Here is a 24,665-nt window from a genome sequence, read left to right as displayed (position 1 = left end):
ACCTTCTCCATCGCCAAATTGGAAATGTCTTCTTTTGTATATAATTCTTGATAAAAGCTGCTAGCTGCCTCTAAAATCTCCCCACTTTCATGAATGATCACCTCCCCAACCTTCAACTCTCCAATTAATGATAATCTCTGTCGCAGCTTCTCTTGCTCTAGAAAATATCTAGTGCAGCTTTCGCCCTCCAATGCATCTCTAGCCTTTGCACGGAGAATGGCCCCCTTGCATTTTTCAGCTTGCAATAATTCCCACTTTTCCTTTAGCACCCGGAACTCAGTCTCAGCTCCCTTATCCCCTCCGTCAACTGCTTTACAGACATCCGTAAACCTTTTATTTATATTCCCTTCTCGACGCTGGTTAGCTGCCGCTCTCTTTTTCCCATAATGTACCGATAAAACTTTTACCTCATATTTGAAATTGTCCCACCAAACTCTTCTTTCTTTCAAGAACAAAGGTTCCTTCCGAGCATTCTTTATTATATTTAAAATCCCTTCTTTATAAGCAATTTCTTTCAGGTATTGATTGTTTAAAATCCACAGCCCTGAACTGATCTTAACTCTGCTGTTCCTAATTCTAAGAACCAAAGCCGAGTGGTCGCTAAAAAATACTTTTTTATAATAAATCTCCATCACCTCAGAACTTAACCCTTCCCGCATTAACACAAATTCTATTCGGCTCTGTTTTAAAACATCACCCACCCAACCTGTTCTGGAGAACTCCCTTTGTATGGGGTTCCGATCCCTCCATAAGTCTCTCAAATTTAAATTTGCCATCATTTTTACAATCATCCCTCTGGAGTTATCATCCTTAAAGGTCATCTGGGCTGAAAGGTCCATCCGAGATAAAAAGACATTAAAATCCCCCACTATACAAGGATTTTCCACCTCTGCTACTTCAGTGAATAACCCCCGAAAAAGCTCGTGACGCTTGCAATGGTTGTTCGGTGCATAGATATTAAAGAGATCGCAATTAAATTCCTCCATTTTTACCCTTAGCTGTAAAAATCTCCCCTCAGTGTTCTTGTCCACCAAGGCAACGTTCTCTTTTATGGACGGACTCACCAAAACAGCCACTCCTCCATGGTTATTGTTTGCAAAACTTGCAAACACCCCTCCCTTCCAAACCTTCTGAACTCTTTCTAGGATATCCTCATCCCAAAAGGTTTCTTGCAGACACAACGGGCTCGAATTTCCAAGCCCCGTGGAGGCGGGTTTGGAGGCGGGAGTGGGGGAAAAATTGCAGAATCAGGGGGCACGAACCCTTCCCGCCCCCAACCCACCTCCATGTCCATTTCCCAGGAGGCGGGTACCCGACCTGTGCTGGGAGCCGCCTCCCCGAGGTGGGAAGGGGATTAGTGCCAATTAACCGCCTGTTAACAGGTAGTTAACAGGCAGTTTTTGGCCTAACCCCTATTTTTAGCCCTGAAGTGTGGGCTGCCCGACGGCTCCAAACCACGCCAAGTTAGCGAGGCGGACCGTCGGGCTGAAGGGCTTGGAGGGTTCGAGATGTCCGGTGTTCAGGTGAGTGATGGGTGCATGAGTGCAGAGGTAAGTGTGTTTGGTGTGTGTAAAGTGTTTAAATAAGTTTTACTTACATTTACTTACAAATGCAGGCTTCCTTCCTTCAGGTCTCGGGAGTCCCTCATCTCACCGGCACAGAAAGCCGAATGGCCGCGAGCTGTCAAAACTAAAATGGCAGGGGGTTGGGAACCTGAGCAAGGAGACAGAGGAAAGGGAAACAAGGATAAAGGCAAAAGATAGGAAGGAGAAAAACAAAAGTGGCAGTCAGAGAAATCAACGGTTTAAATCAAACGTGGCCACAGTAAATAATAATTCTAATAGGTCTAAGAGCGTTAAAAAAAAAGCCTGCAGGCTTTGTGTCTTAATGCGAGGAGCATTCGTAATAAGGTGGATGAATTGGCTGCGCAAATAGAAGTAAACGAATATGATTTGGTTGGGATTACGGAAACGTGGCTCAAGGATGGCCAAGGCTGGGAACTCAACAACCAGGGGTATTCGATATTCAGGAAAGATAGGCAAAAAGGAAAGGGAGGTGGGGTAGCATTACTGGTTAAAGAAGGGATTAACACAATTGTAAGGAAGGATATTAGCTCTGATGATGTGGAATCTGTATGGGTAGAATTGAGAAATACCAAGGGGCAGAAAACGTTAGTGGGAGTGGTAGATAGACCTCCAAACAGTAAGGCGGAGGTTGGGGGTGGCATTAAAAGGGAAATTAAAGAAGCATGCAATAAGGGCACAGCAGTCATCATGGGTGACTTTAATCTACATATAGATTGGGCTAGCCAAATTAGTAACAATACTGTGGAGGAGGAATTCCTGGAGTGTTTACGGGATGGTTTCCTGGACCAAAGATCAGGCCATCTTAGACTGGGTATTATGTAACGAGAAAGGATTAATTAGCAATCTTGTTGTACGAGGCCCCTTGGGTCGGAGCGATCATAATATGATCGAATTCTTCATTAAGATGGAGAATGAAGTAGTTGACTCAGAGACTAGGGTCCTAAATTTAAATAAAGGAAACTATGATGGTCTGAGGCGCGAGTTGAGTAGGATTGATTGGGGAATATCACTCAAAGGGTTGATGGTGGATAGGCAATGGCAAACATTCAAAGACCGCATGGATGAACTACAGAATTTGTTCATCCCAGTTTGGCATAAAAATAAACCAAAAAAGGTGACTCAACCATGGCTAACAAGGGAAATTAGGGATAGCATAAGATCCAAGGAGAGGACATATAAATTGGCCAGAAAAAGCAATAATCCTGAGGATTGGGAGCAGTTTAGGATTCAACAAAGGAGGACAAAGGGATTAATTAAGAAGGGGAAAATAGAATATGAGAGTAAGCTTGCGTGGAACATAAAAACTGACTGTAAAAGCTTTTATAGATATGTGAAGAGAAAAAGATTGGTGAAGTCAAGCGTAGATCCCTTGCAGTCAGAATCAGGGGAATTTATAATGGGGAACAAAGAAATGGCGACCAACTAAATACAAATTTTGGTTCTGTCTTCACAAAGGAGGACACAAATAACCTCCCAGAGATGCCAGGGAACATAGGCCTAGAAATTCAGTTGGCGCCGCGCCAGGGCTTTAGCGCCGGAAAGTTAGCGCCGGCGCTAAGTCCCCCTGCGCGCGCCAAAAATTCAGTAGCGCCGCGCCCAAACGGCTGCCGGCGCTACTGAAGGGTGTTTGCGCCTGAAAATGGGCGCTACCTGCCGCTTTGCGGCGCTATTCCGGCGCTGCGGCGCCCGATGTGGTGCGGCAGGCTCGGGAAGTGCAGGCCTCCTCCTTCAGTTAAGGAGGAGCTGCCTGCACCCGCCCGCTGGCCGATAAACTCATCAGAAAAATGAGCCCGGCACCTCGGGGAAGTGCCGGGCTCGCAGCCCGGAAGCATCTGTTCCGCGGGGGGGGGGGTGGAGGAGTCCGGGGAGGGAGGTGCGGGCAGGTGGCCGGCGGGAAAGCGGCCGGCCGCCGCGCGACCTTAAGGCGCAGGCGCTAACTGATGTAAGACTCTGTTGCCAGAGTCTTAGTTGCGGCTGCCACGGGCGAGGCGGCCGCAACTGAATTTCGGCGCTGGGGCCCGTCGGCATGGCAACCGGGACGCTGCGCACACCGATGACGTCATCGGTGCCGGCGCAGCGCAACCGGTCTACCGCCGATTCTAGGGCCCCAGGGAATTTCTAAACTGGCCATAACTCCGGCGCTAGGCCCTCTAGCGCCTCAAATGCGGCGCTAAGGCTACTCAATTTCTAGGCCATAGGGTCTGATGAAAGGGTGGAACTGAAAGAAATCAGTATTTGTAGGGAAATGATGTTAGGGAAATTGAAGGGACTGAAGGCCGATAAATCCCCAGGGCCTGATAATCTACATCCTAGGGTACTTAAGGAAGTGGCCCTAGAAATAGTAGATGCATTGCTGATCATCTTCCAACATTCGATGGAATCTGGAACAGTACCCATGGATTGGAGGGTAGCTAATGTTACCCCACTATTCAAAAAAGGTGGTAGAGAGAAATCGGTAGTGGGGAAAATGCTAGAGTCCATTATAAAAGATGTAATAGCAGAGCACTTGGAAAACAGTGACAGGATCGGACAAAGTCAACATGGATACATAAAAGGTAAATCGTGCTTGACTAATCTACTGGAATTTTTTGAGGATGTAACTGGTAAAATAGATAAGGGAGAACCAGTGGATGTGGTGTATCTGGCCTTTCAGAAGGCCTTCGATAAGGTCCCGCATAAGAGATTAGCGTGTAAAGTTAAGGCACATGGGATTGGGGGCACGGTATTGACTTGGATAGAGAACTTGGTTGGCAGACAGAAAGCAAAGAGTTGGAATAAATGGGTCTTTTTCTGAATGGCAGGCAGTGACTAGTGGGGTACCGCAGGGATCAGTCCTTGGACCCCAGCTATTCACAATATATATAAATGCCCTGGACAAGGGAACTATATGTAATATCTCCAAATTTGCATGCGACACAAAGCTGGGTGGGCGTGTGTGCTGTGAGGAGGATGTCGAGAAACTCCAGGATGATTTGGCCACGTTGGGTGATTGGGCAGAAACATGGCAGATGCAATATAACGTGGATAAATGTGAGGTTATCTACTTTGGTGGCAAAAACAGGAAGGCAGATTATTATCTAAATGGCAATAGATTGGGAGAAGGGGAAGTGCAGCGAGACCTGGGTGTCCTTGTGCGCCAGTCGCTGAAGGTAAGCATGCAGGTGCAGCAGGCGGTTAAGAAGGCAAATGGTATGTTGGCCTTCGTAGCGAGAGGGTTTGAGTACAGGAACAAGGATGTCTTGCTGCAGTTCTACAGGGCCTTGGTGAGACCACATCTTGAGTATTGTGTGCAGTTTTGGTCGCCTTATCTGAGGAAGGATGTTCTTGCCATGGAAGGAGTTCAGCGAAGATTCACCAGGCTGATACCTGGGATGGCAGGAATGACGTATGAGGAGAGATTGGGTCGATTGGACTTGTACTCACTGGAGTTTAGAAGAATGAGAGGTGATCGCATTGAAACTTATAACATTCTGACAAGACTGGGCAGACTAGATGCAGGAAGGATGTTCCCGATGGTCGGGGAGTCCAGAACCAGGGTAGGCCATTTAGGACTGAAATGAGGAGGAATTTCTTCACCCAGAGAGTGGTGAACCTGTGGAACTCTCTACCACAGAAGGCGTTGGAGGCCAGTTCATTAAATACATTCAAGAAGGCGTTGGATATATTTCTTAAGGCTAAAGGGATCAAGGGTTATGGGGAGAAAGCAGGGACCGGGTACTGAATTTGGATGATCAGCCATGATCGCATTGAATGGCGGAGCAGGCTCGAGGGGCCGAATGGCCTACTCCTGCTCCTATCTTCTATGTTTCTATGTTGCAGCATTCTGCTTTCTGTTCTGTAGAGATTTCTAACTGAGTCTGTGGAGAAGGACTCAAGTTAGAAGTCAGATTGTCAGTGTTTGACAGCTTCACAGAGCTGTCAAATGCTGATATTTCATCTGTCAAAAGCTCTTGACAGATGAAATGTCAATCCCTGACGTCACCTGTAACCAGGTGTCCCTTAATTGTCCTGCTGAGTTCGCTGGGCGGGCTCAACAAGGTCAATCAAGGGTAAATCGCATGGGTTGGCCACAAATCGATGGAGGCGGGACTACAACCTAAAAAGTGGGAGTCCCGCCTCCATTACGTCCCCATTGACAAAATCCAGCCCAACAAGTCCGTGCCTTTAAAACCCTGCAACAACTGCTGCAATTTTTTCTCACCCCTCAGTCCGTTCACATTAATCAAGACCAATGTAATCATGGCTCCGCAGAAGGGAAGTATGCCTGATAATCTCCCCATCATTTAATTTATGGCCCTTCCCTCCGCTCATGCTCCTTCCCAACTTTACGGCCGGCTGTTGTTTTTTCCTGCACCCTCCGACTCTTTTTTACCTCCTGTTTGAACCTTCCCTGCTGTTTCAGCCCCTTCCTTGCATTAAGTTTGGGCCAAGGAGCTGCCCTTTCTCCCTCCTTCTGCCCCTCACCAACCTTTCCCTTTCCACATGATGTCACCCCACCACCCCCCCCACTTCCATGTCTCTGTCCCCCTCTAATTCCTCACTCGCAAGCTCTTCTGTAACCCTCTGTGCTTGCTCCCCGTCAGATACATAATCCTGCTCCCCATCAGATACATCATCTCCCATAGAGAGTCTTCCTGCTATCGCGGTTTCTCCAACAGTGCCGCTACCTTCGACCTCATCTCCACCTCTGACCCTTGCTTCCTTATCCTTCTCTGTCTGGGACAATGGTGCACCTATATTGCTCCCTTCTGGCATCTTTGTCTCGCCGCTCCCATCCTGCTGCCCCTTTAAGGCTCCTGCCTCTTGCACCCTCTCCTCATCTTGCCCCCTCCTGCTCACCAAGATGTCCGACTCGCCGTCTTTCTTTGGAGTACTTACATTTACCGTGCACCCTGCTCCCGCCTCCTCTCCCCTGCGGACACCAGATTCTTTAGGAGAGCTGAACCATATTAAGGCTCGAGTCTGCACTCGACCCTTGCTGCCATCTGCTGTCTTTGTTCTTTTCCACTGTACTTGGTGTGTTTCCCACCATCTCCATCCTGTTCTCTGCTCTGCAATTTTCTGCCTCTTCCTGTGCTCTTTTCTTCTTCAATTTACCAGCTGTGTCCTCCAACTGCTCCACTCCTCTGGCCGTTCCACTCACACCTCCTACTCCCTCTCCCATCTCCTCATCACTCATAGAGCTTCCTTCTGCCTCACACTCACAGCGGGTGGGGCCTTTGTGACACACCCCACAGCTCTCCGCCTTGCAGCTCCGAGCGATATGTCCAGACTCGCCGCAATTATAACAGTACAAGTCTGGACAGTTTCTTACAAGATGGTCGTGTCCAAGACAATAATAACAAACCTTCACTTGGTTATCATGCAGTACTCAGAAGTATTGCACTCCTTCCATTGTCTCGAATTTCATGCTGTACGATAATGACTTCATCCCCTCTGGGAACCTTACCTGTATGTAACGGGTTCCATCTGCTACCCGTGTTCCTGGATAGTATCTCGTCTTTATTGCTGAGCAAATTTTAATGCCCCATAACTCTAACTTTTTGATTAGCACATCGTCCTCAATATAAACTGGCAAGTTTAAGAATGAGACCACCACCTCTTCCGAATATAGCAGAGATACCTCCAAGAACTTATCACCAACTTTCAAACTGAGTAAAAGTCCTTCCACCTCCTCACGGCCACTGACCGTCACCTCGAACCCAACATTCGGCTTTGGTTGGCAGGCAAAGCAGCTTCCCTTTTTCTTTCCCTTCCAACCACAGTTTCTCCCCTAATTAAATTCATCTTGGGAACACTGTCCTCTGAAGGGCCCGGCACTCCGAACCCCTCAGCAGCCATCTGGCTGTTGCTTATGGGCCAAAAAGGCCCTAAAACCTGGAAAAAAAAACACCACCAACTTTTTACAAACTCACTCCAACTCCCTGCAGCAATCAGGCAACCAGTAACACCTGCTCACTCCTAGCCCCTCCCACCTAGAGAGTACTACCCACTGAGCCACAGCTGGCAGTGACTACTCTTCAAAAATAAATTCACTGGCTGATAAGTGCTTTAGGATATCCTGAGGTTGTGAAAGGTGCTTTATAAAAATTCAAATCATTGCTTTCTTCTTCTAATTTGCTGCTGATAAATGGGGTCAAGGCATTTGCTTCCCCTGAGTAGGGGCCACATGCTTGCTGGTCCTGCATGGGCTACAGGCACTTCCTGTAATGAATGGACTAAGTTTCCACCCATTACATTATACTTCATGCCAACTTTTGTTTCAAGTCATCTAGGAATAAGTCATCAATGTTAAATTGCTTTGACTTGATGAATTTAATGAATATTTTATTTTTTGTTCATTAGGAAACAGAACTTCAATTTTCCCCAATTAAAATTAATATTTTTTCAAAGTCATCTGCACTCCATATTAAAATGTGACTAATGAAAATCATTCTTCATATTATGCTGACTCTAAGGGCAGTAATGATTAGATTTCTGTATTTTAACTTCTGTGTTTTTGCTCACAAAAAATTGATTGGTTAAATAAATTTGAAAACTGTAACAAACTAAATCAGGAGATTTGTTTCCAATGTTCCTAATTTCAGTATGTGATGGAAAGGACATGTCTCCAGACTCTGAATTTTTTAAAACTCTTAATAAATATGAACTTTAGTGTAATAGTATAATATTGGGATCATAAATTATATGATCTGTAGAATGTGGTATAATGTTAATATCATGAATATTAAAGAGAATGATAAACTATGTGATGTCAAAATTTAGAAAAATGGAAAGATCTTAATGTAATTGTGCTACATATATTTTTTAACTCTATTTTGAAATTGAATAAACAGTTAATAGAATTACCCAGAAATGCCATTATATTTATCCTTCGGATTCCAGACTTTTCCCCATGAAATTTAAATAACTGTCAGCTTCAGTAATGCGCTATTTAATCATGAAGGTTGTCATTTTGAAAGGGGACTATTTTCATGAACACTATTTACATGGTTCAAATCTTGTTTCATTTGCTTCTGTCCTTCAGATGAGAAACTGAGGCCATATCTGCCTGAGTCGCTGGTTCCTGTTGAGCAATAACGATCCCACAGAATTATCTGAAAAGAGCACCAGTTCTTTGGCCAATATTTCTGCCTCATCTAACACTAAAAACAGATTAAATTAATCTCATTGCTGTTTGTAGCATCTTGCTGTGAACAAGATGGCTCCAATGTAACAATGGCTCCACTTCAAAGTAAATAATTGGGGTTGATCTTAATCTCCGCCACGATGGGCGGAAGAAAGTCAGCGTAGGGATAAAAATGAAAAAATTGGGCAACGTGTCCCGAACAAGCGGTGGTGGGCTGTGTGGCTTGCGCGTGTCCCTTCCTGGAGAGGCGGGACATTTCATTATCAAAATTAAATCAGGTTTCCAAGAGCTCGAGAAACCCAGCAGCTAAGTGGAGATGGGAGCAGCCGGCTCCAGCAGATAAGTGCCGTGTAGGCCAGGAGGAGCATCACTGCTCTCCCTGGCCGCTCAAGCAAACCTTCGGCCTCGCTCCTACTGATGGCGGTCTCTGCTCACTATGATCGGCCAACCCTACCCCTCACCCACCCACCCAATCCCTGATATTTCCCTCCCTCGCCATTGCTGGACTCTGAACCCACCCACCCCGCAACAGGCCCTGATCTCACCCGATTGCCGGGGACAGTCTCCAACGGTCCAGCCCTGCGGCCTCCTGTCACTGGCTTTCCCGCTCGGCAACCGGCCCAGCACCCCTTCCCCTTCGCCCGGCACCTTCCCGTGCAGGCACAGGAGATGCAACACATGCCCTTATACCTCCCCCCTTCCCACTGTCCAGGGCCCCAAACACCCCTTCCAGGTGAAACAGCGATTTACTTGTACTTCTTGCAATTTAGTATACTGTATTCGTCTCCTCTACATTGGGGAGACCAAACGCAGATTGGGTGACCGCTTTGCGGAACACCTCCGTTCAGTCCGTAAGGGGGACTCCGATCTTCCGGTCGCCTGTCACTTTAATTCACCGCTCCATTCCCACTCAGATCTCACTGTCCTCGGCCTCTTGCATTGTTCCACGGAAGCTCAGCGTAAGCTCGAGGAACAGCACCTCATCTTTCGATTAGGCACTTTACAGCCCTCTGGACTCAACATAGAGTTCAACAATTTCAGATCATAACCTCGGCCCCTATCATATATATATTTTTTTTTTATCCATACTTTTTGTTTGTACCTTTTTTTCTTCCCTCCCACATGGCAGCTGTCCTTCATTCTGCCAGCGCAATTCACACTTCATCTAGAGCCATCCTTTGTTCCTTAACCTGTCCCATTACCATCTCCTCTTGCCTTCAATATCTCTTAATGCCTCTTTACTTCTCCTGCCTTCCATCCTATCACAGACCTTCCCTTTTGTTCTTTCATCCCCTCCCCCATTTCCCAGCCCCTAAACTTGCTTTAAAATCTGTTCCATTTCCTGCTTTTTTCCAGTTCTGACGAAAGGTCTTCGACCTGAAACGTTAACTCTGTTTCTCTCTCCACGGATGCTGCCTGGCCTGCTGAGTTTTTCCAGCATTTTCTGTTGTTATTTCGGTTGTCAATATGTCTGGCTGCCGTGTGGGAAATGGCAGAACCAAATGATAACGACGGCAGGACCTCCGTGAACCCCAGGATACCCATGTTTCCCCCCCTGCTACTGCGCTCCCCTGCATGCTCCCTGCCCCCAACCCAGCCCATAAATATCAGGGCGGCCATTATGTGCGAAACACTTTAAAGCATTTCGGGGAGCCGTGCTAAGGTGGTGTGTAACTACTTCTCTTCTCCCCAAATGAAACTAAATTACAAAATGTTTCCTTTTGTGAAAACAGTGCCCCTTTATTATGAATGATTATGAAATAAAGGCTAGACTTGTTGCATTGAATTCTTTGCAAACAAGTAAATGTCTAAAAATGTTGTGGAAAAACTCACCAGTGAGGAGTTCAATATTTGACATGTAAGGCTCGCAAAATTCTACAAATTCCCCCAAAGTAAGAAAAGAGATGTTGGACTGTTTGAAATAATATTGGGCCAAAGGGGACCTAAAATCAAAACCCCAGGAAGATTTGGCTAGTTAAAAAAAAAACATGTTCAGGCCTGTGGAAAAAGCTGCCACAAAAGGAATGGATCGGACAGACAGTTTGAGTATTGGAAAGACTAGATTGCCTGGGAATGTTCTGGGCCATCCCAGTCATTCTACATAAAGACAATAAGCCCACGGAAAAGACTGTTCCCGCCGAAACTCACAGGGCCATCAAGAACATGAATAATACAACACATGCTAACAACCAACAAAAGAGACCCTGGCCCCAGCAGGAAAAGACAATCAAACAACAGTTTAAAACCACTCAGAAAGATTTCCAAAACACTTTGCACATTGTAAACTGATTTCAAGGCAATCCCGAAACCAGTTAAAAGCCAATTAAAAATAGATAAGACCATCCCCGAAACTCGATGAGAACTTAAACATATTAAAATTAACGAGCCCACCAAAATTAACAAAGGACCAGAGGAGATTTGGTGGTCAGATAAGCCAGGCCTCAAAACAATATAATTGAGGCCTGCCTGTTCAGTGAGATCAGATCATCGTTGCGTTCGAGAGACAGTACAGTTCACACAGTTGAGGACACAGCTCAGGAAGATTCAAGTACAGGAGAAAGTACAGTTCAGAAAAAGATTTCATCATCACCGTACTTAGTCGGAGGAACAGAGACTTGAGGAAAGAAAAACAAAACGGAAGGAAAAGGAAATCACGGCAACCAAAGGCCTCAAGAAACCAACAACTAACAATATTACCACCAGCTAGGTAATATTGGGCCACCGCGACCAACAAGAACCAACCAACAAAAGGTCAAAAATTTGCAAGTTTGTTTCCACTCTATAGGCTAGTCTGACTTACCCCTGGGTAAGATTTGACACCAAAGACTCTAAAAACTATACCTAACTAAAGAAAATTGGTTACTCACCTGATAAATCCAACTACGCATCCAACCGCATCAGCGGACAGGCAAAGACTGAAAACCCAACGCAGGTGCGGTCTTCCACCACATCCGGGGTAAGGCAGGCCCCAACCACCACAACTAGAGAGAACCCCGAAATCGCGAACCTCTACAATCTGTCAAGAAAGTCGTTTGGTGAGCATTTCCTGGTCCTCTGGATTTCAGCCTAGTTAGGATAGTGGGATTGGGAGGGTCAGGTATTTTTTGTCTATTGTAATTCTCCCCTTGCATATTCCAAAGTGTTCCCCCTTTTAGAGTATAAGATTTACTGTATTGTATATTTTCCTGTCTCAAAATAAAGATCTCAATTCTTTTGACCAACTCAGGTGTCTGTTGCAATTTCATTACAACCCCCAAATAAGTCCAAAGTCTAGAACCAAGGGAGTGGGAGTGATTCGAACCGCTCAGGGAGTCAGAGGTGAAGCTGACCACTCACACCAACCCCTTACAGACATTAGCAAAACAATGCTAGCTCAGAAAATAAAACTGTATGTTATGGTACAGAGTCACACAAACCAGGAAGGTTCCAGAGTTGATGATTTGTCAGTGCTGAGGTAGCAGTAGATTGGTATGATTAACTTAACACTCCCACTCAAGAGAGGAGAAAAATCATCTCGGGTTTACGTTCCTATCCAATGGTCCCTACTGGAAGTGCTGATGTGTGGATACTGGGGTATGGATTTTCCTCTCTGATTCTGAAATTGGATGGGATAGGGGCAGAAAATGGAGCAGAATTGGCAGCAAACCTACTGCCATGTTCCTGCCCCAAGCTTAAGTTCGCTTCCCACCCACCACCTTCCCTCACCCACTATAGGATAGCTGCCTGCTACCCATTTCTCACCTGCCACATGTAAATGATGATGGGGTGGCGGGACCCTCATTTTCCTACTTACCACCGTTGTCTCTGGCAACCCCAGGGACCATGTAGAGAGAAATGGAAGTCAGCACTAAGGGGGCAGTAAGTTCCCCCAATTCAGTGCATGGAGTGAGAGACCCTAGTAGTGTCCTCCTCTCCCTCCATATAGGCCCCAACTACTAACCTCTTTAAGCCTTGGTCTAGTTAATGTTGAGGCCACCTTTGGGGTTCTCCCAGCCCCGTTAAATGTCTGGCCTTCTCTTGTGGTGCTGCCACTGCAGTCCCGCAGCAGCACCAGTAGAATTCTTTTTTGCCGTGGCCAATTCTCTCTTGATGGCAGGGATCCCACGAGGAGCCCACCCTACATGCAAGATAAGCCCTGGGCAGAAAAATGGGTTGTGGTTACAGCAGAGACAGAGAGGCAGGTATAAGTCCTGCCCTGTCACTGTCCCGCTGAGGAGAGGAGAATCCAGCTTTGCGCTTGGCTATGAAGGACTTCCTGGCTTAATAGCTTACCAATACTCATTGTCCAGGCTCATACATGAAGAATGGTCACAATGGCAGCTCAGCATCTTGCAGTTGAAGCTCCAGTTCCCGTCTGCTGCTGCTGATGGTCGTTGAACCAAAACTCAGGATTACGCTTTGGAATCATTAAAAGTTAGTGCACAGGTACAAAAAGTAATCAAAAAGTCCAATGGAATGTTGGCCTTTGTCTCTGGGGGATGGGATACAAAGAGGAGGAAGTTATGCTTCAGTTGTACAGCGCCTTAATTTGACTCCCTATGGAATACTGTGTTCAGTTTTGGGCACCAAACCTCAGGAAAGATATATTGACCCTAGAGGGGGCACAGCACAGATTCACTAGAATTATTACAGGACTTAAAGTGTTAAATTATGAGGACAGGTTACATAAACTTGGTTTGTATTCCTTTGAGTTTAGAAGTTTGAGGGGTAACCTAATTGTGGTGTTTAAAATGATAAATGGATTCAATAGGGTAGATACAGAGAAGCTATTTCCTCTGGTGGGGAATCCAGAACAAGAGGGAATAATCTTAAAATTAGAGCTTGGCCATTTAAGAGTGACATTAGGAAGCACTTTTTCACACAAAAAAATAGTGAAAATCTGGAACTCTCACCTGAAAGGCCGTGGATGCTGGGTCAATTGAAATTTTCAAGAATGAGCTTGATAGATTTTTGTAGGTAAGGATATCAAGGGATATGGAGCAAAAGCAGGTAAATGGAGTTAAGGTGCAAATCAGCCATGATCTAACTGAATGGTGGAACAGACTCAAGAGACTGAATGGCCTACTCCTGCTTCTATGTCGAAGGAGGTGTAAGCAGATAAAACTGGGAAAAAAAAGATAAAACTGAAGAGACATTTTATGGCGTACTATTGGGAAAAAAATTGAGCACCTGCCCTACTTCAGTACAACTTTCATTCCAGCAGCCTGCTCAGGAAATGATAATACTCATCTACTGAGGCAAGCTATCAAATCCTGAAACTTGAATTCATGACTTAGGATATATATTCACTGTCTTTTTTTTCCTGCACCTTCCACCTTCTTGTTCTTTGTGTTAAGAAAAATACTTTTTGATTCTTCCAGTATTAATCTTCATCACCATATGTAAGCAAAACTTCAGTATTTGTATCTGTTTTATAGCAAAAAGGGGGCACAATTTTCGCCAAATTCTTTAGGGGGTAAAGAGGTGGCCAGGATGGGACCTTAAGCTGAAACACCGGTTTAGCCCGCGTTTTGCGCAAAATGCCATCTTGGTAAAAGAGTTGAAGCCAGCGCTAGGAATGGCCGCCCGGAGACTTGATATACAACTGATTCCACTTAAAATATCTGCTAGCGCTCATTAAAGAGGCTGCACGACATTTTGGTGGTTAGCATTTCAACTAAAGCCCTATCCTAACAGTGACCAGCTGTTTGGGAGTAAGCCCGGTATTGAAGGTAATTTCAAGTGCTACTTAAAGGGATACTCACCATTTAAAGGGATACTCACTAATTCATGTTCATTGCTGTTGGAGCTGTGAAGAGGATCTCTGAAACACATCAGGACACTTTGTCAAGACTTCACCAACCCTCAAGCAACATTTATTCTACAAATTCTCTGAGGACTTCACCTAAAAAGAGTAAGTGCTGTGCTACCGGAACAGTTCCCATGGATTGGAAGGTAGCAAATGTAACCCCACTATTTAAGAAAGGAGGGAGAGAGAAAACGGGGAACTACAGACCAATTAGCCGGACATCAGTAGTAGGGAAAATGCTAGAATCTATTATTAAGGACGTGGTAACAGGGCACTTAGAAAATAATAATAGGATTGGGCAGAGTCAACACAGATTTATGAAAGGGAAATCCTGTTTGACAAATCTGTTAGAGTTTCTTGAGGTTGTAACTAGCAGAATAGATAAGGGGGAACCAGTGGATGTGGTGTATTTGGATTTTCAGAAGGCATTCGACAAGGTGCCACACAAGAGGTTATTAAACAAAATTAGGGCTCATGGGATTGGGGGTAAAATACTGGCATGGATTGAGGATTGGTTAACGGACAGAAAACAGAGAGTAGGAATAAACGGGTAATTTTCAGGTTGGCAAGTTGTAACTAGTGGGGTACCGCAAGGATCAGTGCTTGGGCCTCAGCTATTCACAATCTGCATCAATGATTTGGATAAGGGGACCAAATGTAATATATCCAAGTTTGCTGATGATACAAAGCTGGGTGGGAATGTAAGTTGTGAGGAGGATGCAAAGAGGCTTCAAGGGGATATAGACAGGCTAAGTGAGTGGGCAAGAACATGGCAAATGGAATATAATGTGGAGAAATGTGAAGTTAATCACTTTGGTAGGAAAAATAGAAAAGCAGGGTATTTTTTAAATGGTGAGAGATTGGGAAATGCTGGCGTTCAGAGGGACCTGGGTGTCCTTGTACACAAATCGCTGAAAGTTAACATGCAGGTACAGCAAGCAATTGGGAAAGCAAATGGTATGTTGGCCTTTATTACAAGAGGATTTGAGTATAAGAGTAAAGACGTCTTACTGCAATTATATAGGGCGCTGGTGAGACCACGCCTGGAGTATTGTGTACAGTTTTGATCTCCTTACCTAAGGAAGGATATACTTGCCATGGAGGGGGTGCAATGAAGGTTCACCACACTGCTTCCTGGGATGGGGGGATTGTCCTATGAGGAGAGATTGAGTAGACTAGGCTTATATTCTCTAGAGTTTAGAAGAATGAGAGGTGATCCCATTGAATCTTACAAAATTCTTACAGGACATGACAGAGTAGATGCAGGAAGTATGTTTCCCCTGGCTGGGGAGTCTAGAACCAGGGGTCACAGTCTCAGAATAAAGGGTCGGCCATTTAGGACTGAGATGAGGAGAAATGTCTTCACAGTGGGTGGTGAATCTTTGAAATTCTCTACCCCAGAGGGCTGTGGAGGCTCAGTTGTTGAGTATATTCAAGACAGAGATCGATAGATTTTTGAATATTAAGGGAATCAAGGGATATGGGGATAGTGCAGGAAAGTGGAGATGAGGTAGAAGGTCAGCCATGATCTTATTGAATGGCGGAGCAGGCTCGAAGGGCCAAATGGCCTACTCCTGCTCCTATTTCTTATGTTCTTATGTTCTTACGTACTCTACCTTATTGGACACCTTGTAGGAGTCACCAGGAGAAAGTGAGCGCCTAGTCTTGGGCATCTTGCTAGGGGTTCCCCTTGGTCTCAACAAAGAATGGGGGGAGGACATGAGCCAGGCAGAGCAGCACCAGCTGCTGCAGGAGAGAGGGACAGGAGGACGAGGTGGGGTTCTTCCCCCTGCGGGTACAGGACACCCCATCTCCTCTAGACCTCCACCACCAGGACCTCCAGTGTTGCATCCAAGAACATGTGCGCCCTTTCTCTCGGTCCCTGAGCTGCAACGTGCCACTGTGTGCCAGCCAGAGCACTCCACACCTTCAGTGGAAGTGGGTGCGAAGAGCCCACATATACTGCTCCACAAAAATTGCATTGATTCAGCACTTAAGTGCTAAACCTGCAGGTGTCTGATTAGCACTTCCAGGCAAGTTCAAATTATGGCAATCAGCAATTAGGACCAAAATTGTGTGCTAAATCTGGACTTTCAAACAGGCGAGTCTTATGTGCACAGCACCAATTTAGCGCCTGTTTTCACCCTTTGGCCAAAATAACCCCCAGGAAGGTTTGTGTAAAGGACAAGGTTAATTACATTGAAATAAAAGTGTTCTCCATGGTCTAGTCATGCCAATAGTTTCATTTATGTAATATATGTGTGTAGAACAAATGAAGGATAGAGACACGATGAGTTGCTAGTCCATGTGCTTGCTTTACTAGACCAGAGTGAACTGAGCATGCTCATACTAAACCATGTGACAATACATTACACTGCTTTCCCCCTTAAAAAATTGTATGTATTCCCCTCTCAAATACAACAAACTATGGCCCCACCTTTCCCAGCATTACATGTACCACATAACTAAAACTCCTGGCTTTTTTCTTTTAATTGAACGACAAATCCAATTTAATAACAGGTTTGCGGAGCCTTCCTGATCTTAAAGAAGGTTTTGGTGTTGAACCAATTTTCGGGCTGTTTTGTTTTGGTTCTGAACTCAAAGATGATCCTGCTTCTATGTCAGACTTGTTTGAACCTGATACTTCAGTTACTGAAGTCTGAACTGAATCAAACTCACGTATGTGTTCATGATCAAGTGGTTCACAATCATGTCTTGGTTCATCTCTAGCAGAGATCATTTGATCTACATGAACACTTTGGATTCTGTCACCAATTTCAACCCAATGTCTCTTGGTTCCTCCAACCTCTACTATGGTTCCTACATCCCACTTGTGTGAACTCGACTTTCCGAGGGACTGAAAACACGAACACACTTGTTTTGTTTGAAACTTCATTCTTTCTGATTAGTGTCGTAATAACGTTTCTGACTCAACTGTTTCTGTTCAACTCTTGAGGCCAAATTTGGTTGAACAAGACTCAATCGTGTTCTCAATCTCTTCTTCATCAAGAGTTCTGCTGAGGCATGTCCAGTTGTAGTGTACGGAGTAGTTCTGTACTTCAGCAAGAAATTCGCCAAATGTTGCTTCATGCTGAGTCCTGAACAACCCTGCAACACTTGCTTTTTGAGAGCTTCTTTCACTATTCTGACTGACCTTTCGGCTGCTCCATTTGAAGCTGGATGATATGTTGGAACAAGAGTGTGTTTGATACTGTTCCGTTTGATGAACTCTTGGAATAGAGCAGAATGGAACTGAGGGCCATTGTCAGAAACAAGCTCTTCAGGTGAGCCGTGACATACAAAGATAGACCTCAACTCATCTATGGTAAGTTCAGTTGTAGTATTTGAAACCATGGCCCAAAATGTGTGATTGGAGGCTTCCTGTGGGCGGATGGCCCCGACCTGTAAAAAGTCTATGCATTTACCTGGTGGCCCAGGAAGTATGGAGACTTGCGATCCTGGGCCTCTCCGGGTACGCGCGGGCAGAGGCCCACCCAGGGGTGCATGTGGTTCGCAAGCGACCCTGGGATCACGTGGGTCGGCCCAACCAATAAAAGAAGGGAATCCCCATTCATACTTATGGGAGTTCCGTATGAATGGGGATAACTTAAAAAATACACAAACACATGAAATAAATAAAAAAAATTACATATTTAAAATTAATTAAAATGTCATTTAATTAGATATTTTAAACAAAAATTTAATTTTTTGAAAAGAAATGTATATGTTTTAACAGGGCTAAAAATAAACTTACCTTATTGGAAAGGGTTTTTAATGTATAAATGAGTGATAACATTTTATTTTTCTATTTTTAAAACTCTTATGCTGGTGAAAGCAGGCCTTATGCTTTTACCAGGCGTAAGCATTTCATGGGCATTCAGCGGGCGGAAGTTGGGCAAATAGTGCAACTCTCCACCACAAGAAGCTTCTTGACAGATCACAAGTTCCGGGTTTTAGTGCATGAGCTTCGCATGCCTAAGCCCAAAACTTGCGCGGCCCCTACGGGCGCGTGTGCACCTCGTACGCACCTGTAGGGGTCGCAAAATATGGCCCAATGTGTTTCACTTCAATCCACTTTGAGTGACTATCTACAATTACCAGGAAATAATCATTTGCTTTCTCACAGAAGTCTACATGAACTCTCTGAAAAGGTCTACTAGGCCGTGACCAGGTTTGTAGTGGAGTTTTGGGTGGTTTGATTCTGCAATTTTTGCAAACACTGCATTTGCTAACAAGTGATTCAAGATCACTGTCCAATCCAGGCCAGTAAACAAAGCTTCTTGCAATTGATTTCATACTGACGATCCCTGGATGTTCAGTATGATGTTCGTCCAGAATTCTATCTCTCAAAGAAGTAGGTACCACCACTTTGTTTCCCCACTTGATACAACCTTGCACACAAGACAATTCAGCAAGTCGGTTATGGAATTATTTTAATTCTGTGTCCAGATACTGATCAGTCCATCCATTCAAGGTGTTTTCATACACTCTTTTCAGTACTGAGTCCTTTTGAGTCTCATCTGCAATCTCAGTTGCATTCACGGGAAAGTCTTTGTCAATTGCACCTAGCGTGAAAATAGTACCTTCACTCCCAACATGAGTTCTCATGTGGCAACCTGAACAAGGCATCTGCGATTGCGTTTTGCTTTGAAGTGCGTTATTCAATTGTGTAGTCATATTGTGATAACAACACTGCCCAACATTGCATTCTTGATGTGGCCATTGCAGGGATGGCAGATTTGGGCCCCAATATTGCTAGGAGCGGTTTGTGATTGGTTATCAGGGTAAACCTTCTGCCGACCAGGAACTGTTGGAATTTCTTGATTCTAAACACTATGGCAAGTGCTTCCTTTTCAATTTGCATGTAGTTTCTTTCGCTATTAGTGAGGGTTTATGATGCGAACGCGATTGGTTTCTCCTGGTCATCATCCATTACGTGGCTTATCACAGCTCCCACACCGTAGCTGGAAGCATCACATGCTAACTTAAGCTCACGCTCTGTGTCGTAGTGCACAAGTAGAGCATCGCGAGACAGACATCTCTTACAAGCATCATAAGCCTGTTGTGCTTTTGTCCACTTCCACTGGACATCCTTCTTGAGGAGCTCCTGCAATGGGGTTAACATGGTTGCTAACTCAGGTAAGAAACATGCCTAGTACTGGACCATTCCATGGAAAGATCTTAACTCAGACACGTTCTGTGGCTGAGGAGCATTGATGACAGCATCAACCTTTTCCTTCACTGCTGCAAACCATTTGCATCAACTTTCAGCCCAAGGTACACAACCTTGGGCTGCACAAAAGCACATTTGTTCCTTTTCAATTTTACATTGTGGGCATTCAACCTTTGAAGCACTAAATCTAATACTTCTAGATTTTCTTCCTTGCTGCTTGTTGCGATCAGCACATCGTCTTGATTGCATGAGCAATTTCGAACTCCTTGCAAAATCTTATCCATCGTTCCTGGAAGATTTTGGGGGAGGACTTTACACCATATGGCAGCTTGGTGTATGAGTACAGTCCCTTGTGTGTGTTGATGGTGAGATACTGTTGACTCTCTTTGTCAACATTCAGCTGAGCATAAGCGTGCGACAGGTCAAGCTTGGAGAAAACCTAGACCCAAAGAGTGCTGCATACAAATCTTGTAATGTAGGTAACGGGTACTGTTCATCGTCAACTGTTTGGTTGATAGTAACTTTGTCGTCACCACATAAGTGACAGTTTTGTCTGCTTTGGGCACTACCACAATTGGGGTAGCCCATTCACTTTTGTCAGTTTTTTCTAGCACTCCGTTCCCTCTGAGCTTCACTAGCTCTTCCTCCACCTGACATTTCAACGCATAGGGGACCGGCCTTTCCTTATAATAGCTCCGATCAGCTCCGATGGACGGTCACATCGTCCGCATGCCCAATACGAGACTCCCAAAACAAGCGTTCTACTCGGAGCTCCGACACGGCAAGAGAGCCCCAGGTGGGCAGAGGAAATGCTTCAAGGACACCCGCAAAGCCTCCTTGAAAAAGTGCAACATCCCCACCGACACCTGGGAATCCCTGGCCCAGGACCGTACAAAGTGGAGGAGAAGCATCCCAGTGGGCTCAGCAGGCCAATTAAGGGCCACCCGGCAACAGGTGACATCACAGATTGACATTTCATCTGTCAAGACCTTTTGACAGATGAAATATCAGCGTTTCACAGCTGCTTGAAGCTGTCAAACACTGACAATCTGTACTCTTAGTTAATTCCTTCCTCTCAGGATGATTTAGAGATCTCTCCGGAACAGAAAGCTGAATGCTGCAATTTTTGACAGATCACGGCCATTCTGCTTTCTGTGCCGATGAGGTGAGGGACTCCCGAGACCTGAAGGAAGGAAGGCTGTAAAGGTAAGTAAAACTTCTTTAAACACTTTAAACACACCAAACACACTTACCTCTGCACTCATGCACCCATCACTCACCTGAATACCGGACATCTCGACCCCTCCAAGCCCTTCAGCCCGATGGCCCGCCTCGCTAACTTGCCGTGGTTTGGAGCTGTCTGGAATCCCACACTTCAAGAATGAAAATAGGGATTAGGCTAAAAAGGGCACTAATCCCCTTTCCGCCTCGGGGAGGCGGGTCCCAGTGCGGGTCGGGTACCCGCCTCCTTTGAAACTGGCATGGAGGCGGGTTGGGGGTGGGAAGGGTTCGTGCCCCCCGATTTCAAGATTTTAGCCCCCCCACATGCCTCCAATCCCGCCTCCATGGCTCAATGAAAATCCTGCCCTGTAGATCCCGCATTGGACTCATCAGTCACCTGAGAACTCATTTTTAATGTGGAAGCAAGTCATCCTCAGTTCCGAGGGACTGCCTAAGAAGAGAAGATAATAGATACGCTTCGCGTTGGACTTGATGCGGATATGCGCGTCATGCCTTCATAACTGTCTGTGAACATGCTTTTGTACTTGTTCAGCATTATGTCAAGTCACTTTTTTGAAGCATCTACACTGAGGATGTTTGTCCAGTCTAGTTTTCACTTTTTCAACCAGTCTTTGCTCATGAGAGTTGGCCTGTTGTTGTAGCTCGCTACAATAATAGGCAGCTTTACTGACTGGCCATTGTGTTGAACTGTACATTCCATTTGTCCACATGTCTCTAGGATTTCTCCGGAGTAGGTTTTTAACTCTACGGTACTCTTTGTAAGTGGTACTTGATTAAGCTTACTCTCATATGTGTCCTTACTCATTATAGAGCAGTCTGCCGCCGTGTCGATACACATATCAATATATTGCTCATTGATCAAAAGTTTTGTACGGAAGTCTTTCTCACAACTGCTAGCGTTGCTGCTAATGGCATAGGTACTGTAGATGCCTAGTTCTTCAACATCAGGTGTGTTCACTTCAATATTGTGAACTCCTGCCTTTTGTTGTCGCTGCTTTGCATTGCCACTAGAATGATTCTTACTTGCTGCTTTAGATCTAGCTCTGCAAGCTGTCGAAATATGGCCTTGCTTTTGGCAGTGAAAACACTTCGCATTTCTGTATTGGCAGGACTGTGGTGAGTGATTTCCATTGCAGTGATAACAATTCAATGAACTGCTCTCACCGACATGCTTTTGACTCGGTCTCACAGCTTTAGGTTCAGCGGTGGCTTTGTGACTGTAGACCTCGGCTACACTAGTCACTTGAGTTGGACGGAGCGCCCTAGCATTCTTGGCACCATCTCCATAGATAGGGCAATTTTGCATGCTATGTCAAACATTAGGTTCGACGTGTTCAGTATTTCGACTGTGTGCGCTCACCCACCAGTCCACACACAAACCTATCTCGCAACGCTCAATCCAAAAAAGTGCCGAAGTTACAATGCAAAGACAGGTTCTTAAGAGCTACAATGTACTCACTGATGTTTTCATTTTGTTTTTGGTTTCTGGTACTAAACCCTCTGCTATTTCTAACGGCGTGGGTTGAATGGTCCTTGAGTTTCTTGACAATGTCTTCAAACGACGCATCCTTCTCTTTCCCTGGTGCGAGTAGGTTTGTCAATGTTCCGTAGACATCTGGACTGATCTCCGTTAAAAAATTGCTTTTTCTGTTCATGAATTACTTTATTTTGAGCTTGAACATTCTCATCTGCACCTTCGGTCTCAATAATGTTCCTGGCCCTAAAAAACATCTCCATCCGCTCTATGTAAGAATTGAATGGTTTGCGAGCTCGGTCATACATGCCGAGGCTTCCGATGAATCCTGTAGGCACGGCCATGATTGTCCCGATCCCATTGAACAGTGACTCAGCATGCTACCTGTGCACCCGTGAGAATCAATGCTGTTGTTGCTGTGTATACATACACACGAAGGCGAAGCACAGTTGATTCTGCATCAGCATTAACAGTAAAACATCACAAAAATTCAGTTTAGGTGACTTTAGGATCCCATCCTTGTCGCCAAAATGTAATATATGTGGGTAGAACAAATGAAGGACAGAGACACGATGGGCTGGATTTTGCCAATGGGGAGCTTTTGGAGGCGGGACTCCCACTTGTCGGGTTTTAGTCCCGCCTCCATCAACTTCTGGCTAACCCACGCTATTTTCCCTTGATAGGCCTGGTTAAGCCTGCCCAGCGGGTTCAGCAGGCCAATTAAGGGAAAGCCGGTGACACAGAACGTCAGCGTATGACGTTTCATCTGTCAAAGATTTTTGACAGATGAATTGTCATCGTTTGACAGCTCTGTGAAGCTGTCAAACACTGACATTCTCTGTTGTTTGATGAGTCCTTGTATTCAAGACTCACCAAACCTATCTGCTGAGCAGAAATCAGATGGCTGTTGCACCGGAGAATGCAGCAGCCATTCTGTCATCTCTGCCGCTGAGATGCAGGAGTCTCCGGTTCCCCAACTGTTGAAGCCGGCAGCAAGAAACAAAGGTAAGTAAACATTTTCTATCACTTTACACTCACCTCACACACTTACCTCTCCACACTTGCACCCATCACTCAGCTCCACAGTGCACTTTTCGACCCCTCCGACCCCCGCAGGCCCACTGCTCGCCTCGCTGACCCTGGCGGGGTTTCCTGACGTCGGGAAGCCCACACTTGCAGGGGTAAAATGGGGATAATCCTCTTAACTGCCTGTTAACTACCTGTTAACAGGCAGTTAAGTGGCTGTAATCCCCTTCCCGCCTCAAGGAGACGACTCCCAGCGCAGGTCGGGTATCCGCCTCCTGGAAAGATGGCACAGAGGTGGGTTGGGGGCGGGATGGGCACCCGCCCCCAGATTATACCATTTTCCCGGCAGTCCTGCCTCCAAACTCGCCTCCCCCCGATGAGTTGCTCGTCCATGTGCTTGCTTTATTAAGCCAGAGCGAACTGAGCATGCTCATACTAAACCATGTGACAATATATTACAATTTAGTTAGAGGTTTCTTATTCCCCCACCCCGCCCCCATGCCAACAGGTATTCTGGGTACGGTAGTGTAGTTGTTATGTTATTGGACTAGTGATCCTGTGGCGGAGCCACCAAAGGACTCAGAGCGGTTGTACATAATTCCTTTAACAGCAATGTAGTTACTGTCTATGCCTGTACCTTTAATTACACTGTTTGACTGTACAATGCCCAGTTACCTTTACAGCACGTGATGACGCCATGCTGTTAGTCACGTGATGCCCCAATGGCGGGAAGAACGTGATGACGCCATGACATCACTCTCCTGATCAGGGGATCAGTCCTCATGGAGCCCGCAAGGAGAATAGACCTGTTATGGATGTGTCCTAGCAGTTTCCAGTTTAAACTCGTTTGATTTCATTAAAGTTCATTAATTTAATTACCAGAGTCAAACTCAGTCTTTTGATAGGAACCTCCGTTCCTACAATCCAGAGGATTTGACAAGTAATCCAGTGATGTCAAATCCCACCTTGACTGAGAATTTGAATTCAGTTTAAAAAAAAGTCTGAAAATAAAAAGTCGGTAAAGCAATAAAAGTGACCATGAAGCTGTTGAGTTTTTGTACAAACCCAACTAGTTCACTAATGCCCTTTAGGGAAGGAAACCTGTTGTCTTTACCCAGTCTGGCCTACATGTGACTGGTCCCACACCAATGTGATTGACTCTTAACTGTCCTCTGAAATGACCAAGTAAGCCATTCACTTGTATCAAAACAATTACAAACACAGACTGCAGCAGTTCAAGAAGAAGG

Source organism: Somniosus microcephalus, chromosome 11 (assembly GCF_052327205.1).
Source record: "Somniosus microcephalus isolate GS21.2 chromosome 11, FLI_Smic_1.0, whole genome shotgun sequence".
In the NCBI taxonomy this organism is placed as follows: domain Eukaryota; kingdom Metazoa; phylum Chordata; class Chondrichthyes; order Squaliformes; family Somniosidae; genus Somniosus; species Somniosus microcephalus.
Note: the sequence above shows the minus strand (reverse complement) of the source record.